The sequence below is a fragment of the Bombina bombina genome, chromosome 1 (genome assembly GCF_027579735.1).
Source record: "Bombina bombina isolate aBomBom1 chromosome 1, aBomBom1.pri, whole genome shotgun sequence".
NCBI classification, from domain to species: domain Eukaryota; kingdom Metazoa; phylum Chordata; class Amphibia; order Anura; family Bombinatoridae; genus Bombina; species Bombina bombina.
This window is the reverse complement of record NC_069499.1, coordinates 1,055,860,963-1,055,878,352: the sequence shown is the minus strand read 5'-3', so window position 1 is coordinate 1,055,878,352 and position 17,390 is coordinate 1,055,860,963.

Below are 17,390 nucleotides of genomic sequence, written 5' to 3'. Positions count from 1 at the left end.
CCGGCATGCCATAGTCCAGGTGTTAGTCCCCTTGAAACAACTTTTCCATCACTATTGTGGCCAGAAAGAGTCCCTGTGGGTTTTAAAGTTCGCCTGCCTATTGAAGTCAATGGCGGTTTGCCGGATCGAGAACAGTTGCGGAAGTTCGAGTCCACCGTTCGCGAACCGAAATCTTTAGGTTCGCAACATCACTAGTTGCTGATTGGTGCCTGCACACATTTGTCTCTTGTGCTTGGCTAACTTGATGTGTTCAGCTAGATGCCAGTAGTGCAATGCTGTTCCTTCAGTAAAGGATAACAAGAGAATTTAGCAAATGTGATAACAGAAGTAAATTGGAAAGTTTTTTTCAATTGTATGTTCTATTCGAATCATGAAAGAAAATTTGTGGGTTTCCTATCCCTTTAAATATGGATGGACAGGCAAGCTGTTTTATAGTAGAAGAGATTGAAAAAAGACTGAAGTCCATCGAGTTCAACCTATACAAATCTAATATACTTACAAAAAAGTAAATTCTGCTTCTAGCCAGAAATGTATCCAAACCATTTTTACATGTATCTAAATTATTGGCATTCACTACCTCCTTTGGTAATGAGTTCAACAATTTTATTGCTCTTACAGTGAAAAAACATTTCCATTGCAGGAGATTAAATCTCCTTTCCTCCAACCTTAAATTGTGACCTCTTGTCACAAACAATTTTCTTGGAATAAACAAAGCTTATGCCAACTCTGTATGTGGGCCTTGAATATATTTATATAAAATAATCATGTCACCTCTCAAGCACTGTTTTTCTAGATAAAAATACCCCATTTTGCTAACTTCTCATAGCTTAAATTCTCCATTCCCCTTTTTAACTTTGTGGCCCTTATCTGAACTTTTTCTAGGTCTGCAATGTCTTTTTTTGAGATTGGTCCCCAGAACTGCACTCCATGCTCAAGGTGAGGTCTTACCAGGGATTTATATAGTGACATAATTATGATTTCCTCCCTTGAATCAATTACTTTTAATACATGCTAGGATATTATTAGCCTTAGAAGCCGCTGTCCTGCATTGTGCACCCATCTTTAGCTTGTTATCTATTACTACTCCCAAATCCCTTTCCTTTCCTCCTCTGTTTGGCTAAGTCTTGTCCTATTTAAATAATACATTGCCTGCTTATTTTTACTTCCAAAATGTAGAACCTTGCATTTACCCATATTAAATTTCATTTTCCATTTACCTGCCCATACTTCTAATGTTTGCAGTTCCCCTTGTAATGAAAGTTCATCCTGCTCTGACCTAATGACCTTACTTAACTTTGTATTATCTGCAAAAATAGAGATGTTGCTATTGAATCCTTGCTCCAAGTCATTAATAAAAATATTAAAAAGAACAGGGCCCAGTACTGATCCCTGGGGGGTACCACTGATTACCTTTGTCCAATCTGAGTATGATCCATTTTCTACTACTCGTTGCTCCCTATCTTTTATCCAGTTATTTATCCATGAGCTAACATTTTTAGCTATTCCCAGTCCCTTAATTTTGTACATTAATCTCTTATGTGGCACTGTATCAAATGCCTTTGCAAAATCTAAGTATATAGCATCAAATGATTCCCCTTTATCTATATTTTTACTTACTTCCTCGTAGAATCTAATTAGTTTAGTTTGACATGATCTATTTCTCATAAAACCATGCTGATTTGGACTCATAATCTTGTTTACACAAATATGCTCATCAATATAATCCCTATAATACCTCCAAGTATCTTCCCCACTATTGATGTCAGACTAACTGGTCTATAGCGTCCTGGATCATCCCTGCAGGGCCGTTTCTAATAAATTATTATTTTTTTAATTGTGTTAAAAAACTGACTGAGACAGTGCAGCAGTTGGGCGGCGGTGGTCGCAACTTAAGTCAGACTCAGTCAGAGGGAGGGAGGAGAGTGGTTGGACTCAGGATCTGGAACTCTAGTCAGAGTCAGAGAAATGCAGTTATCGTTAGAGCGGGAGGAAGTAGGTTCCTTTTTCCCGCACTTTACAGTGTGTGCACACACACTAGTCTGTCTGTCTCTGACTGTCAGTGTGAGTGGGCATGGTGTTGGTTAGAGCCAAAGGAGAGAGAATGGTCCCCAGGCAGGTCACTCCAGAGTCCTCAAGTGGTCCGTCCGATACACACTAGTGAGTGACAGTAACAGCACAGCAGCACATCATCAACCGGCAGCAGGCACGCCACTCACCTACTTAGTGACAGCCAGCTAGGCACAGCAGCACATCTGACAGTGCAGCCATCCAACGTGCACGCACCTTATCCCCAGGGACAGGGGACCCCAGCCGACAGCCGTGGGCAGATCATCTGCGCAAATCGCAATCAGAGAGTTGCAGGCTTGCAGCTTATATTAAGCCAGCCCAGAGATCCCTTCTAGTATTAGGATCAAGGTAAGTAAAAGTTCACCTCCAACTTGTTACCCTCCCTCCCGCCCGGCTCCCCACGCTACCCTCTGTCTCAGAGGCCAGCACTTTTTTTTTAACTACTACAGGCTGGATTGTCAGCTGTCATTTTGAACCTGATCGGCGGTGTGAGTGTGAGACACTCAGTGCACACAGGGTGCGCAACAGCCAAGAGGGCGCCTATTATTACGCCTTTTGCAGAAGGCTGCCTGTCAGGGCCATTTTTAATCATTTTTTTATTATTATTATTTTTTAATTGTGTTAAAAAACTGACTGAGACAGTGCGGCAGTTGGGCGGCGGTTGTCGCAACTTAAGTCAGACTCAGTCAGAGGGAGGGAGGAGAGTGGTTGGGCTCAGGATTTGGAACACTAGTCAGAGTCAGAGAAAGGCAGTTAACAGACTCAGTGCACACAGGGTGCGCAACAGCCAAGAGGGCGCCTATTATTACACCTTTTGCAGAAGGCTGCTGGTCCCTGCTTCCCTTTTTTAAAAGCAGTACCACATCAGCTTTATGCCAATCCTGGGGTACTATGCCTGAGGATAATGAGTCTTAAAAATTTAGAGTAGAGGTTTGTCTATAACAGTGCTAAGTTCACGTAAAACCCTTGGGTGTATTCCATCTGGGCCTAGAGTTTTATTTACCTTAATATTATCCATTTTTTTCCTGTAATGCTCTAGAAATAACCCAGTTATTGGTATGGGCTGGCATGTTCTAATTTGTTCCAAAGTATCCTCCATTGGTTCATCTCTTGTGTATACTAAAGAAAAGGATTGGTTTAGTACATCAGCCTTCTCTCTATCACTGTTAATCATGCTACCCTCCAAGCATTTTACTGTACCTTTATTGTCCTTAATTTTTTTGCAATTTATGTACTTAAAGAACCTTTTAGGGTTTGACTTAGAATACTTTGCAATTAATCTTTCATTTACACTTTTGGCTAATTTGATTGCTTTTTTTGCATGCTTTGTTACATTCCTTATAAATTTGGTATGTTGAGTCTGTACTATTTTCTTTGAATAATTTAAATGCCCTACGTTTTTTCCTAATTTCTCTTAACACATTTTTATTTATTTATTTTACTTTTATAACCATATGGTGTTTGTTGATATGTATATTTATTTAACAAAGTTTTGAATGTTATCCATTTATCCTCTGTGTTTTAATTATATAATATTTTGTCCCAATTTATGTTATTTAATAATGATTTTCTTAAATCATTGAATTTTGCTTTCTTAAATTTAAAAGTCTTAGGTAAACTTTTAAGACACTGCTTATGAAAATTGATTCCAAATGTAACCATATTATGATCACTGTTACCCAAATGTTCTTTGACTTCTATGTTTGATATCATATCTGTTGTTTGATAGCACTAAATCCAATTAAGCTTTATTCCTAGTTGGCACCTCTATTAATTGTGACAAGAAGTTATCCCTGAGAACATTTAAAAATATATACCCCTTAGCTGAATTACTAGTTTAATTGGCCCAGTTTATATCAGGGACCAGGGTAGTAAAAATCTCCCATAATTACAGCACTGTTATTTGCAAAATTACCTATTTCTCCAACATTGGTGTGTCCAGTCCACGGCGTCATCCTTACTTGTGGGATATCTCTTCCCCAACAGGAAATGGCAAAGAGTCCCAGCAAAGCTGGCCATATAGTCCCTCCTAGGCTCCGCCCACCCCAGTCATTCTCTTTGCCGTTGCACAGGCAACATCTCCACGGAGATGGTTAAGAGTTTTTTGGTGTTTAAATGTAGTTTTTATTCTTCTATCAAGTGTTTGTTATTTTAAAATAGTTCTGGTATGTACTATTTACTCTGAAACAGAAAAGGATGAAGATTTCTGTTTGTGAGAGGAAGATGATTTTAGCAGACAGTAACTAAAATCGATTGCTGTTTCCACATAGGACTGTTGAGATGAAGTAACTTCAGTTGGGGGAAACAGTTAGCAGACTTTTCTGCTTAAGGTATGACTAGACATATTTCTAACAAGACCATATAATGCTGGAAGGCTGTCATTTCCCCTCATGGGGACCGGTAAGCCATTTTCTTAGTCAAACAAACAGAATAAAGGGCTTAATATGGGCTAAAAAACTGGTAGACATTTTTATGGGCTAAATCGATTGCTTTATTTGGGCATTTTATTCATATTTATGCTGACAATTCGCATTTATAAACTTGGGGAACGTTTATTAAACGGCAGGCACTATGTTAGACACCTTTTCCAGTCAGGGGGCCTTCCTAGTTGTAGACTGAGCCTCATTTTCGCGCCATTACTGCGCAGTTCTTTTTTGAGAGCAGGGCATGCAGATGCATGTGTGAGGATCTGAAATTTGCTGGAAAAGCTTCTAGAAGGCGTCAATTGGTATCGTATTCCCCTCTGGGCTTGGTTGGGTCTCAGCAAAGGCTATAGCTGGGACTGTATAGGGGTTAAATTTGTAAGGGTTAAAGCTCTGAAATTTGGTGTGCAATACTCTTAATGCTTTAAGACACTGTGGTGAAATTTTGGTAATTGTTGAACAATTCCTTCATACTTTTTCACATATTCAGTAATAAAGTGTTTTCTGTTTAAAATTTAAAGAGACAGTAACGGTTTTGTTTTAAAACGTTTTTTGTGCTTTGTTGACAAGTTTAAGCCTGTTTAACATGTCTGTGCCTTCGGATAAGCTATGTTCTATATGTATGAAAGCCAATGTGTCTCCCCATTTAAATTTATGTGATAATTGTGCCATAGCGTCCAAACAAAGTAAGGACAGTACTGCCACAGATAATGAAATTGCCCAAGATGATTCCTCAGATGAGGGGAGTAAACATGATACTACATCATCTCCTACTGTGTATACACCAGTTTTGCCCACACAGGAGGCCCCTAGTACATCTAGTGCGCCAATGCTTATTACCATGCAACAATTAACGGCTGTAATGGATAACTCCATAGCAAATATTTTATCCAAAATGCCTACTTATCAGAGAAAGCGTGATTGCTCTGTTTTAAACACTGAAGAGCAGGAGGGCGCTGATGATAATTGTTCTGTCATACCCTCACACCAATCTGAAGGGGCCATGAGGGAGGTTTTGTCAGATGGGGAAATTTCAGATTCAGGAAAAATTTCTCAATAAGCTGAACCTGATGTTGTGACATTTAAATTTAAATTAGAACATCTCCGCGCACTGCTTAAGGAGGTGTTATCTACTCTGGATGATTGTGACAACTTGGTCATTCCAGAGAAATTATGCAAGATGGACAAGTTCCTAGAGGTTCCGGTGCACCCTGACGCTTTTCCTATACCCAAGCGGGTGGCGGACATAGTAAATAAGGAGTGGGAAAAGCCCGACATACCTTTTGTCCCCCCCCCCTATATTTAAGAAATTATTTCCTATGGTCGACCCCAGAAAGGACTTATGGCAGACAGTCCCTAAGGTCGAGGGGGCAGTTTCTACTCTAAACAAACGCACTACTATTCCTATCGAAGATAGTTGTGCTTTCAAAGATCCTATGGATAAAAAATTGGAGGGTTTGCTTAAAAAGATTTTTGTACAGCAAGGTTACCTTCTACAACCCATTTCGTGCATTGTTCCTGTCACTACAGCAGCGTGGTTCTGGTTCGAGGAACTAGAAAACTCGCTTAGTAGAGAGACTCCATATGAGGAGGTTATGGACAGAGTTCACGCACTTAAGTTGGCTAACTCTTTTATTTTAGATGCCGCTTTGCAATTAGCTAGATTAGCGGCGAAAAATTCAGGGTTTGCTATCGTGGCGCGCAGAGCGCTTTGGCTAAAGTCTTGGTCAGCGGATGTGTCATCCAAGACAAAATTGCTTAACATCCCTTTCAAAGGTAAAACTCTATTTGGACCAGAATTGAAAGAGATTATTTCAGACATCACTGGGGGAAAGGGCCACGCCCTTCCACAAGATAGGCCTTTCAAGGCCAAAAATAAGTCTAATTTTCGTTCCTTTCGCAATTTCAGGAATGGACCGGCCTCTAATTCTGCATCCTCTAAGCAAGAGGGTAATGCCTCACAACCCAAACCAGCCTGGAAACCGATGCAAGGCTGGAACAAGGGTAAGCAGGCCAAGAAGCCTGCCGCTGCTAACAAAACAGCATGAAGGAGTAGCCCCCGATCCGGGACCGGATCTAGTGGGGGGCAGACTCTCTCTCTTTGCTCAGGCTTGGGCAAGAGATGTTCAGGATCCCTGGGCGCTAGAAATAGTTTCTCAGGGTTATCTCCTGGAATTCAGGGAACTACCCCCAAGGGGAAGGTTCCACATGTCTCACTTATCCTCAAACCAAATAAAGAGACAGGCGTTCTTACATTGTGTAGAAGACCTGTTAAAGATTGGAGTGATACACCCAGTTCCAATAAAGGAACAAGGAATGGGATTTTATTCCAATCTGTTCGAAGTTCCCAAAAAAGAGGGAACTTTCAGACCAATTTTGGATTTGAAGATCCTAAACAAATTTCTCAGGGTACCATCGTTCAAGATGGAAACCATTCGAACGATTCTACCCACTATTCAGGAAAGTCAATTTATGACTACCGTGGATCTAAAGGATGCGTACCTACATATTCCTATCCACAAAGAAAATCATCAGTTCCTAAGGTTCGCTTTTCTGGACAAGCATTACCAGTTTGTGGCCCTCCCATTCGGGTTAGCCACTGCTCCAAGGATTTTCACAAAGGTACTAGGGTCCCTTCTAGCGGTTCTAAGACCGAGGGGCATTGCAGTAGTACCTTACTTGGACGACATTCTAATACAAGCGTCGTCCCTGTCAAAAGCAAAGGCTCATACAGACATCGTTCTGGCCTTTCTCAGATCACACGGATGGAAGGTGAACATAGAAAAAAGTTCTCTGTCTCCGTCAACAAGAGTTCCCTTCTTGGGAACAATAATAGATTCCTTAGAAATTAGGATTTTTCTGACAGAGGTCAGAAAGTCAAAACTTCTAAGCACTTGTCAAGTTCTTCATTCTGTTCCTCGTCCTTCCATAGCGCAGTGCATGGAAGTAGTAGGGTTGATGGTTGCAGCAATGGACATAGTTCCTTTTGCACGAATTCATCTAAGACCATTACAACTGTGCATGCTCAAACAGTGGAATGGGGACTATACAGACTTGTCTCCAATGATTCAAGTAGATCAGAAGACCAGAGATTCACTCCGTTGGTGGCTGACCCTGGACCATCTGTCCCAGGGAATGAGCTTCCGCAGACCAGAGTGGGTCATTGTCACGACCGACGCCAGTCTAGTGGGCTGGGGAGCGGTCTGGGAATTCCTGAAAGCTCAGGGACTATGGTCTCGGGAAGAGTCTCTTCTCCCGATAAACATTCTGGAACTAAGAGCGATATTAAATGCTCTCAGAGCTTGGCCTCAGCTTGCAAAGGCCAGATTCATAAGATTCCAATCAGACAACATGACGACCATTGCGTATATCAATCATCAGGGGGGAACAAGGAGTTCCCTGGCGATGAAAGAAGTGACCAAAATAATTCAATGGGCAGAGGATCACTCCTGCCACCTATCTGAGATCCACATCCCAGGTGTGGAAAACTGGGAAGCGGATTATCTGAGTCGTCAGACATTCCATCCGGGGGAGTGGGAACTCCACCCGGAGATCTTTGCCCAACTAACTCAATTATGGGGCATTCCAGACATGGATCTGATGGCGTCTCGTCAGAACTTCAAGGTTCCTTGCTACGGGTCCAGATCCAGGGATCCCAAGGCGACTCTAGTAGATGCACTAGTAGCACCTTGGACCTTCAACCTAGCTTATGTATTTCCACCGTTTCCTCTCATTCCCAGGCTGGTAGCCAGGATCAATCAGGAGAGGGCCTCGGTGATCTTGATAGCTCCTGCGTGGCCACGCAGGACTTGGTATGCAGACCTGGTGAATATGTCATCGGTTCCACCATGGAAGCTACCTTTGAGACAGGACCTTCTTGTTCAGGGTCCATTCGAACATCCAAATCTGGTCTCCCTCCAGCTGACGGCTTGGAGATTGAACGCTTGATTCTATCGAAGCGTGGGTTTTCAGATTCTGTGATAGATACTCTGGTTCAGGCCAGAAAACCGGTAATTAGAAAGATTTACCATAAAATATGGAAAATATATATCTGTTCCAAAGGATTCCCATGGAATAAGATAAAAATTCCTAAGATTCTCTCCTTTCTACAAGAAGGTTTAGAGAAAGGATTATCTGCAAGTTCTCTAAAGGGACAGATCTCTGCTTTATCTGTCTTACTACACAAAAGACTGGCAGCTGTGCCAGATGTTCAAGCATTTGTTCAGGCTCTGGTTAGGATCAAGCCTGTTTACAGACCTTTGACTCCTCCCTGGAGTCTAAATCTAGTTCTTTCAGTTCTTCAAGGGGTTCCGTTTGAACCTTTACGTTCCATAGATATTAAGTTACTATCTTGGAAAGTTTTGGTTGCAATTTCTTCTGCTAGAAGAGTTTCAGAGTTATCTGCTCTGCAGTGTTCTCCGCCCTATCTGGTGTTCCATGCAGATAAGGTGGTTTTGCGTACTAAGCCTGGTTTTCTTCCTAAGGTTGTTTCTAACAAAAATATTAACCAGGAGATAGTTGTACCTTCTTTATGTCCGAATCCAGTTTCAAAGAAGGAACGTTTGTTACACAATTTGGACGTAGTCCGTGCTCTAAAATTCTATTTAGAGGCTACAAATGATTTCAGACAAACATCTTCCTTGTTTGTTGTTTATTCTAGTAAAAGGAGAGGTCAAAAAGCGACTTCTACCTCTCTTTCCTTTTGGCTTAAAAGCATCATCCGATAGGCTTATGAGACTGCCGGACGGCAGCCTCCTGAAAGAATCACAGCTCACTCCACTAGGGCTGTGGCTTCCACATGGGCCTTCAAGAACGAGGCTTCTGTTGACCAGATATGTAAGGCAGCGACTTGGTCTTCACTGCACACTTTTGCCAAATTTTACAAATTTGATACTTTTGCTTCTTCGGAGGCTATTTTTGGGAGAAAGGTTTTGCAAGCTGTGGTGCCTTCCGTTTAGGTAACCTGATTTGCTCCCTCCCTTCATCCGTGTCCTAAAGCTTTGGTATTGGTTCCCACAAGTAAGGATGACGCCGTGGACCGGACACACCAATGTTGGAGAAAACAGAATTTATGCTTACCTGATAAATTACTTTCTCCAACGGTGTGTCCGGTCCACGGCCCGCCCTGGTTTTTTAATCAGGTCTGATGAATTATTTTCTCTAACTACAGTCACCACGGTACCATATGGTTTCTCCTATATATATTTCCTCCTGTCCGTCGGTCGAATGACTGGGGTGGGCGGAGCCTAGGAGGGACTATATGGCCAGCTGGGACTCTTTGCCATTTCCTGTTGGGGAAGAGATATCCCACAAGTAAGGATGACGCCGTGGACCGGACACACCGTTGGAGAAAGTAATTTATCAGGTAAGCATAAATTCTGTTTTGCATTAGTAGTTGAGTTTCCTCCATGTCACTAATTTTGGGGGCTTGTAGCATGTTCCAAGTAATATTTTTTTAGGATTTTTTCACCCACTCTTTATTTCAACCAACAGGGTCTCTAGGTTGTCATCAAATGAAAAATACCTTTGATACTGAAAATGTTATAATAAGACAAATCAAGCCAACTGCGTTGAACATCATGCCATATCTCAATATACATTTTTATAGCTTCAAAACTACTAAATAGATTTGTAATAGATTAACAGAGATCTAATGGATTTCAAAATGTAAGATAAGGGATAAGGCAAGATCTGTTTTAATACTGAGTTTTATACACTGTTTGACTATTTTGTAAAAATGCTAAATATCTTCATATTTTGCCACCTTTTGTCTGTTTAACAAACTACTTTACTCAATTATTCCTTTCCCCTCAACACCTGCACTACTCATTAGCCCATCTTTCTTAACCTCACCTTACTTTGTATTCATGAACTTCACACATTCCTAACAACTTTCTCTCCCCCTTGCAACTCATCACAAAAACAGTCTCACTACTGCAAATCCGCATCTCATCTCATGTCACTCTCCCTCTTGCTCATACTAGCTGCTGGCGACATCTCCCCTAATCCTGGTCCCCCACAACTTCCTTGCCCTGCACACCCATGTGTGCCCTTCAATAGATTTCAAAAGCAAAACTCTGGTAACCTCAATCTTATTCCTCTTGCATCTAGAGCCACCACCCCCTTCACTTGTGCACTATGGAACTTTTGCTCTGTTTGCAACAAACTCACTTCTATCCATGACCTCTTTATCTCCCACTCTCTCAGTCTTCTGGCTCTCACATAAACCTGGCTCTCTCCTTCAGACACTGCTTCCTCTGCTGCACTGTCACATGGGGGTCTCCACTTCAGCCACACTCCTAGGTCTGACAATAGACAAGGAGGTGGTGTTGGTATTTTACTTGCCTTTCATTGCACCTTTCAACAAATACAGTCTTCTCTTCCCTCACATTTTCTTTATTCGAAACACACATGATTCGCTTATTCTCTCCCCTCTCTATACGCGTTGCAGTAATATACTGCCCCCCTGGCTCCACAACTCTATTTCTAGATCACTTTGCCATCTGGCTACCTTACTTCCTTTCCTTGGATACCACTGCCCTCATTCTCGGTGACTTCAACCTTCCTGTTGATAATCCCACTGCCTTCTCTGCAAAACAACTTCTGCAACTCACTTCCTCTTTCGGCCTGTCACAATGGACTGACTCTCCCACTCACAAAGATTGTCACTCCCTTGATCTGATTTTCAGTTATCGATGCACTATCTCAAACTTCACAAACTCACCTTTTCCTCTTTCTGACCACCACCTCCTCAATTGTACCATCACCTCCCTCCCTACAACTGCTCACTAGCTCTCTTGAACCTCTTCTCTCTTCCATCCCCTCATTTTCCTGTCCTGATGAATCCATCTCCCACTATAACTCCACCCTTACATTGGTCCTTGATAACCTGGCCCCACCTACCATAACTCGGAAAACATACACTCATCCTCAGCCCTGGTATACTCCTCTGACACGGTACCTACACAGATGTTCCTGTACTGCTGAGAGACACTGGAGGAAATCTCGGAGTTCTGCTGACTTTCTTCACTATAAGTTCATCTGGAACTCTTACTATTCTGCCCTTAATCTATATAAGCAACATTACTTATCCACTCTTATCTCTACTCTTTCTTCAAACCCAAAACGTCTGTTCTCCACATTCAATACTCTTCTCCACCCACCCCCACCTCCCACCACAACTTTTCTCTCAGCCCAAAATTTTGCCAGCTACTTCAACAACAAAATCGACTCCATCAGATATGAAATCAGCTCTCAACATACTACCGGTCTCCCTCCCCCTCAAAAGCTCACAATCATCCAAAACCCACATAGCCATAAATTTAGCTCTTTTGCCCCTGTTACAGAGGATGACGTTTCTGCCCTTATACTATCCTCTCACCTCACTACCTGTCCCCTCGACCCCATCCCCTAACAACTACTCCCCTCCCTCTCTTCTACCCTTACCCCTATACTAACACACATCTTCAACCTCTCCCTCAGCACTGGTATAGTTCCCACATCTCTTAAGCATGCATTAGTCACACCCATCCTCAAAAAACCTTCTCTCGATCCGACCTCCCCATCCAACTACTGCCCTATTTCCCTACTACCTCATGCCTCAAAGCTTCTTGAAAGGCTAGTATATCCACGTCTATCCCATTTCCTTACACTAAACTCCCTCCTTGACCGACTGCAATCTGGATTTCACCCCCTTCACTCAACAGAGACAGCAATTTTTAAGGTTACCAACGACCTACTTACAGCCAAATCCAAAGGCCACATCTCTCTACTTATCCTCCTTGATCTGTCTACAGCCTTTCATACTGTTGACCACTGTCTTTTGCTCCATACCCTCCAATTCTTCGGCATCTGTAACACAGCTCTCTCTTGGTTCTCTTCCTATCTGTCTATCCGTACCTTTAGTGTAGTCTTCTCTGGGGCATCCTCTGCCCCGTTACCTATTTCTGTTGGGGTACCGCAAGGCTCTGTCCTCGGTCCACTTCTCTTCTCAATCTACACGTCCTCACTAGGTTCCTTAATAAAGTCACACGGGTTTCATTATCATTTGTATGCCGATGACACCCAAATCTACCTCTCTGCACCAGAACTATCTCCTTCCTTGCTAACTGTCACTGACTGTCTCTCTCATATCTCATCTTGGATGTCCTCTCACTACCTCAAGCTAAATCTCTCCAAAACTGACCTCCTTATTTCTCCCCTTCTTACAAAATCTCCACCCCCCATGTCTCTATAACTGTTGATAACTCCATCACAACCCCAACCTCACATGCCTGATATCTTGGGGTCAAACTGGACTCGGATCTTTCTTTCACTCCTCACATTCAGTCCTTGGCTAAAGCCTGCCACTTCCACCTTAAAAACATTGCTAACATTATACATTTCTTTACCCAAGACACAACAAAGATTTTAATCCACTGTCTCATCCTTTCCTGCCTCGACTACTGCAACTCTATCCTCTCTGGTCTCCCTAGCTGCCGCCTAGCTCCTTTACAATCCATAATGAATGTCTCTGCCAGGCTCATCTTCCTTGCACGTTGCTCTTCATCTGCCGCACCTTTCTGCCAATCCCTTAACCGGCTTCCTCTTGCCTCCAGGATTAAACACAAAATTTTCACTCTGACACACAAAGCCTTCAATTGCACTGCTCCCCCCTACATCTCAGGCCTTGTCTCCAGATACTTTGCCTCCCGTCCCCTTCGCGCCGCTGATGATCTTCTACTCTCCTCCTCTCGTGTTACATCCTCACATTCCCGTCTACAAGATTTCTCCAGATTGGCTCCCATCTTTTGGAACTCTCTGCCTCGCTCCACAAGAATCTCCCCTAGTTTTAAAAGCTTCAAGTGCTCCCTGAAGACTCTACTATTCAGGGACGCTTACAACCTACACTAACCTTCCTATCTCCACTGCTATCCCCTAAAACCCCATAGCATGTAAGCCTATGAGCCCAGCTGTTTGTAGTTCACCTTCATAAGAGCCGACTACAACAGTGCAACTTTCAGCAGGACCCTCTCTCCCCATTTGATCCCTGTAATAATTTTTATATACCACCTATGTTCATAGCGCTGCGGAACCTATTGGCGCTCTACAAATGCCTGATAATAATAATAATAATAATAATTTTGCCAAAAAAAATAGTTTTCAGATTGGAACATCACATAATAAACTATGACTACTTGAAGCAATAATATAATTTAAAGAAAACAAAGTACATGCAAACCACTGTTTATAGACTGAGCTGTAACTGCTCTGTTTCTTATCTGCAGTGAATTCATAAATTCTACTTCAGCCCAATACATACAGACAAGATATACAACAGATGAATTTCACAAAGAGTCAGGTATGTATGTATTTTATAATGGTTACATCAATTTACAGAAAGTATTGAGAAAAAGACCTAGGGTTCTGATGTATTATAACTATTACTAAAAAGTGATGGGAAAAGCTGTTCACATATTTACTAGGTCATAGTTTAAAGGCTACTACTTAAAAAATAATCCATAGCAAGGCAAACAAAAACTATCATTAAACTGTCTCTGGGTATCTCTTATTGGAATTCATTTACGCCATACTTCAAATTAAACTAATTACCAAGATAACACATATTTCATTAATTCATAATAATTTTAGATTGTAGTTAGAGGGGTAGTCAACACCAAAAATGTTAGATAGGTAATACCTTTATTTACCATTCCCCAGTTTTGCCTAACCAACACTGTTATATTATTATACGTCTTACCTCTGTGATTACCTTGTATCTAAGCCTCTGTAGACTGCCTCCTTATCTCAGATCTTTTGACAGACTTGAATTTCAGGCAATTAGTGCTGACTCTTAAATTACTCTACTGGAAAGAGCACAATGTTATCTATCTGGCACACATGAACAAACAGTACATTTTATTAGCTATTCCCAGCCAGACAGTGAGATAAGAGGTGGACTGCAGAGTCAGAAATCAGCTTATGTGCCTGACTAAACAAATTTGCCCTTTTGCGAGAGCACGATAATTTAGCGCTCCCCTTGTTATCTAGCCCTTTTTGTTTTAAAGTGATGGTAAATCCTAGCGTTTTTTGAATTGCTAGGATTTACCATTATTAGAATTAAAAGTGACCTTCATTCATCAGTTTTTAAAAAAAATATGTACATTGTACCTTTATTTTGCCACTGCCAAAGTGCTATTCTAAGCTTCTCTGGACGCCCACGGCACTGCTCTTTTTTTTTTTTTTTGCAGCGCTAATCCTATCTTTGAAATTTTAATCTGGTATTTTTGCCAATGATTAAACTGATTGGATAAACACACATAATCCTATACAGGGAGTGCAGAATTATTAGGGAAGTTGTATTTTTGAGGATTAATTTTATTATTGAACAACAACCATGTTCTCAATGAACCCAAAAAACTCATTAATATCAAAGCTGAATAGTTTTGGAAGTAGTTTTTAGTTTGTTTTTAGTTAGAGCTATTTTAGGGGGATATCTGTGTGTGCAGGTGACTATTACTGTGCATAATTATTAGGCAACTTAACAAAAAACAAATATATACCCATTTCAATTGTTTATTTTTACCAGTGAAACCAATATAACATCTCAACATTCACAAATATACATTTCTGACATTCAAAAACAAAACAAAAACAAATCAGTGACCAATATAGCCACCTTTCTTTGCAAGGACACTCAAAAGCCTGCCACCCATGGATTCTGTCAGTGTTTTGATCTGTTCACCATCAACATTGCGTGCAGCAGCAACCACAGCCTCCCAGACACTGTTCAGAGAGGTGTACTGATTTCCCTCCTTGTAAATCTCACATTTGATGATGGACCCCAGGTTCTCAATGGGGTTCAGATCAGGTGAACAAGGAGGCCATGTCATTAGATTTTCTTCTTTTATACCCTTTCTTGCCAGGCACGCTGTGGAGTACTTGGACGCGTGTGATGGAGCATTGTCCTGCATGAAAATCATGTTTTTCTTGAAGGATGCAGACTTCTTCCTGTACCACTGCTTGAAGAAGGTGTCTTCCAAAAACTGGCAGTAGGACTGGGAGTTGAGCTTGACTCCATCCTCAACCCGAAAAGGCCCCACAAGCTCATCTTTGATGATACCAGCCCAAACCAGTACTCCACCTCCACCTTGCTGGCGTCAGAGTCGGACTGGAGCTCTCTGCCCTTTACCAATCCAGCCACGGGCCCATCCATCTGGCCCATCAAGACTCACTCTCATTTCATCAGTCCATAAAACCTTAGAAAAATCAGTCTTGAGATATTTCTTGGCCCAGTCTTGACGTTTCAGCTTTTGTGTCTTGTTCAGTGGTGGTCGTCTTTCAGCCTTTCTTACCTTGGCCATGTCTCTGAGTATTGCACACCTTGTGCTTTTGGGCACTCCAGTGATGTTGCAGCTCTGAAATATGGCCAAACTGGTGGCAAGTGGCATCTTGGCAGCTGCACGCATGACTTTTCTCAGTTCATGGGCAGTTATTTTGCGCCTTGGTTTTTCCACACGCTTCTTGCGACCCTGTTGACTATTTTGAATGAAAAGCTTGATTGTTCGATGATCACGCTTCAGAAGCTTTGCAATTTTAAGAGTGCTGCATCCCTCTGCAAGATATCTCACTATTTTTTACTTTTCTGAGCCTGTCAAGTCCTTCTTTTGACCCATTTTGCCAAAGGAAAGGAAGTTGCCTAATAATTATGCACACCTGATATAGGGTGTTGATGTCATTAGACCACACCCCTTCTCATTACAGAGATGCACATCACCTAATATGCTTAATTGGTAGTAGGCTTTCGAGCCTATACAGCTTGGATTAAGACAACATGCATAAAGAGGATGATGTAGTCAAAATACTCATTTGCCTAATAATTCTGCACTCCCTGTATACCATAAATATTTACCTAAGTACTAAACCGTGCATTCTCAAAACATAATTACTTTTGAGAGCTTTATGAGAAATATTTAAGTTATTTATATCCAAAGCAACACATGGAAATAATAAGCCTTGTACAATATATGCGTAGTCATTGTGATCTGAGATTAGCATCTGAATCTCTACTGCATGTCTAAGTGCTTTAGTCAAGAGGAAATTAAGCTCCCTTATGTCACTTTTGGGTTGTGTCGCCTGCCATAAATGTTCACCTATTCAATGTTTGCAATCTTTATAAATAAAATAATTAAAGAATGTATGAACAAGAATATTCAATCTATTGTCCTCTATTTCTTACTCCCCAAGGTATAATGTCTATAAAAAGTAGTTCTGTGCCTGAACATGAAGTAATTCTGTAATATGAAAAATTGTAAAATAAATAAATATATATATAGAATATAGGGATCGAACACAATTGTTTAGAAAAACGTATCTAACGTTTTTCTATAGAAAACCATCATTAACCACCACCTTTAAAGTCTCTGGGGATTTTTGTAGATAAATTATCTGGGATCAACCCCACAGTACGTATTTAGGTTTCTGTTAATTTTTCAAGAAATATGTACTTTAGAGAAAGCAAACAGTTGAAGATATACAGAGCTACGTGCTACTACCTCTGCTAATTGGGCCAAAGTCCATGTCCATTCAGGACGAACAGTGCTCTGTGGCTCCCAAGCAGTACATATACTATGTGCTTAACAGAACAGGGAACACAACATGTTTCTTTCATTATTTAGATAAAGCATGTGATTTTAAACAACTTTCAAATGTACTTCTATTATCTAATTAGCTTCATTCTCTTGGTATCCTTTGTTGAAGGAGCAGCAATGAACTACTGGGAGCGAGCTTAACACATCTGATGAACCAATGAAAAGAGGCATTTATGTACAACCACCAATCAGCAGCTATATTATGGTAATGCATTGCTGCTCCTGAGCTTACCTAGGTATGCTTTTCAACTAAGGATATCAAAAGAAGTAA